The following is a 3330-nucleotide window of genomic DNA, read 5'->3' on the forward strand; positions in this document are numbered from 1 at the left end:
CTAGTGATGGTAAGCTCTCTTCAGTACAGACTACATTATGTACACAATTCAATGAACGTTTCCCAACCGGTACACGTTATACGCTCTTTCTTTCAAGATGATTCCAATCCCCTAACCCTAACCCAAGAAAGCAGTCCAGGACTGTGGGTATGTCTGGAAGCCCTGTGGGTAAGTTAACAGTTATCAAGTCATCTTTCATTGGAGCTAACATTCATGAGGAATAACCTGGGGCCTGTCATGTGACTGATCTGATGTGCAGTTGCTTTGAATTTCCCATTTACAGTCTGAATACAGTTTCCTGACCAACTTCAGCAATGACTCATGATGGAGAGGAAGGGGCCTCAGCCTCTCAGATTGAGAGAAGTACTTTATACACACTTAAGATGTTCACATAGGAAAGTATATCATGTATAAAAACGCAAATGAATTCCATCACAAATGTCCCTGTAGTCATGGAAGCACACATGGGCTGCCTGATGAGGAGGATCGATGCTTTGGAGGCTATGGTCGAAGCCCTCATCTCTAGAACACACTCGCCTCAGCCTCCGCTTCAGGCAGAAGATCTCTTGTTGGCACCCTGCAGAACAGTAGACGAGCTAGAGGAGTTGGACAGGAGTCTGGCTCAAGAAGACAGGAGGAACAAAATGGTAATTAATTGTCCATAATCCTGAATAAATACATTTGCAGTATAACCGTACTGATGTGGCTTATGAAATGAGGTTGTATAAGCTCTCCACGTTGATTTCCATTGTATAATTATGTTTTTTACAGCAACATTTCCTTGGAACCATTGGAGGGGCAAGTGCAGGGGCAGCCACTCGACGTATTCTACGGTGAGTGGCTGCCAACGATGTCCTGGCCCAGTACAGCCTGAGGGGGAGAAGGGCCAAAACGTCCTTCCAAGACTTAGCGCTGTGCAAGATAATAAGAGCTAAGTGCTTATATATTGTTCACATCAGTTTCAGGCCAAGCTTGACTGATGAGATGTAGATGTGTGACTTTTTGACTTCTACCTGTAGCGGCCTGTGTGAAGAACTTCCCTGGCCAGACCGAAGCCGAGGTCGAGGAGTGCATTGGGCACGTGCTCAAGTTTGCTCCACACAGACGGTAAATTGAACTCCTGTCTCTATTTTCTCAGTTGGTGAATGTTCAAAATAAATCAATAAACTGGAAATCTTTGAATCCCTTGTGGTGATCAGACAGTGTCTGGGTTGGTAGTAGGGTGTTAGTTGTGAACTTAAGTCCATTCTTCTTGTGTTTCAACTTTTGTTTCTTATTCTTTTCAGGCCAGCTGGTCAGCAGGCCTGAAGATGCCGGACCGGCAGTCAAGACGTTCTGCAGCTTTCTTTTAGACATTACTTTTATATTTATTTTAATGTTATTATTATTGTTTCTATTTTGTTATCTTTATTTTATTTAGCATTTACATTTTGTATTTTATTATATTTTCTATGACACTTTCAAGTCCTGCCAAATTTGCCTGTTCATTCATCGCTGACAATATTCCCAGGTAAATAGTTGTCATATGCAACCAAAACCTAACCAAGAAATCACATGCTACAGACATTACAACGTTAGGGGAACGCTGAGGGAACCAACAAGGTTGGGGGGACGTTAGGAGAACGTTAGGGGAACCAAACATGTAACCAACAGCTAATGTTTAGAGAACGTAAAACAAGTGGCAACCAAAACCTAAACCAAAAGTAACGTTCAGGGAACCAAACTGGAACCAAAACCGGAACCAAACCGGAAACCAAACCGGAACCAAACCGGAAACAAACTGAACCAAACTGGCACAATGGTCCTAGTATCTAGTACGTTCTGGGAACGAAACATATGGCTAGTCGGGTCAGTGTTCCACATAATGTTCCCTAAATGTTCTCCTCCAGTTTTATGTTCTATTTAATATTGCTGCCCCACGCCCCTGTCATATCCGGTCCCCGCTGCGTGTGTGTCAGGTAGTACCAACATCATATATCAAGGGTTGCTTTAAAGAAAGACTGTAAATACCTGTTGTTAGGTGTACTCTCCTGATGCTGATGCTCCTGCAGTCTGAGCTCCTCCTGATGCTCCTGCAGTCTGAGCTCCTCCTGATGCTCCTGCAGTCTGAGCTCCTCTTGATGCTCCTGCAGTCTGAGCTCCTCCTGATACTCCTGCAGTCTGAGCTCCTCCTGGTGCTCCTGCAGTCTGAGCTCCTCCTGATGCTCCTTCTGATACTCCTGCAGTCTGAGCTCCTCCTGATGCTCCTGCAGTCTGAGCTCCTCCTGTTGCTCCTGCAGTCTGAGCTCCTCCTGATACTCCTGCAGTCTGAGCTCCTCCTGATACTCCTGCAGTCTGAGCTCCTCCTGATACTCCTGCAGTCTGAGCTCCTCCTGATACTCCTGCAGTCTGAGCTCCTCCTGATACTCCTGCAGTCTGAGCTCCTCTTGATGCTCCTGCAGTCTGAGCTCCTCTTGATGCTCCTGCAGTCTGAGCTCCTCCTGATACTCCTGCAGTCTGAGCTCCTCCTGATACTCCTGCAGTCTGAGCTCCTCCTGATACTCCTGCAGTCTGAGCTCCTCCTGATACTCCTGCAGTCTGAGCTCCTCCTGATACTCCTGCAGTCTGAGCTCCTCTTGATACTCCTACAGTCTGAGCTCCTCCTCGGTCTATATATGTAAATGTGGGGGGGCTCCATGTGGGACGTAATGCCACTTTATGGCTCTGAGAATAGAGCGACTGCTTCCTGTCATCCATCTCAGTTACTGGTGCTGCTGGTGCTGTTACCAGTAACTGAGTCTGAGTTTCGGGGTATATTACTTTAATATGAAATGCAATAAATAAGGTGTGTGAGAGCATCAGGTCGGACCAGTTAGACTGTTTTTAAAGATCCACTTCAGAACCAGATCCTGGCTGATCCAGGATCTGGTTCTGAGGACTTCTCTCTGGTGTAACAGGGTTTCAGTGATGAAGGGTGTGAGGTACCGTGCAGGCGCCCAGAGGAGAGGAGTGAAACTGAGACCTTAAAAGCATCTTCTGTAAAAGCTCCTGGTGTTGGGAGCAGTGGGACCAGCAGCCCCAGTGGTCCGCCGATTCTCCGCCGTGTAGCAGGTCCAGATGGCGTTGTGTTCACATGCTGTTTAATAACGTGGGACTTCTGAAGCTCGTTAACACTGCCTGCTGATTTAAGACTGAGAACTGAAGCCCCTGACTGCCGTTAACAGACCATAAACGGAACATTCAGCATGGGTTCGGAGGGGGGTGGACAGAATAATGTAAACACCTCGTGAAGAGAACCGATTTACAGTAAATGAATTAGTCTTATTTCTGTTTGGAAATAAAAACAGTAAA

The sequence above is a fragment of the Eleginops maclovinus genome, chromosome 2 (genome assembly GCF_036324505.1).
Source record: "Eleginops maclovinus isolate JMC-PN-2008 ecotype Puerto Natales chromosome 2, JC_Emac_rtc_rv5, whole genome shotgun sequence".
Classification (NCBI taxonomy): domain Eukaryota; kingdom Metazoa; phylum Chordata; class Actinopteri; order Perciformes; family Eleginopidae; genus Eleginops; species Eleginops maclovinus.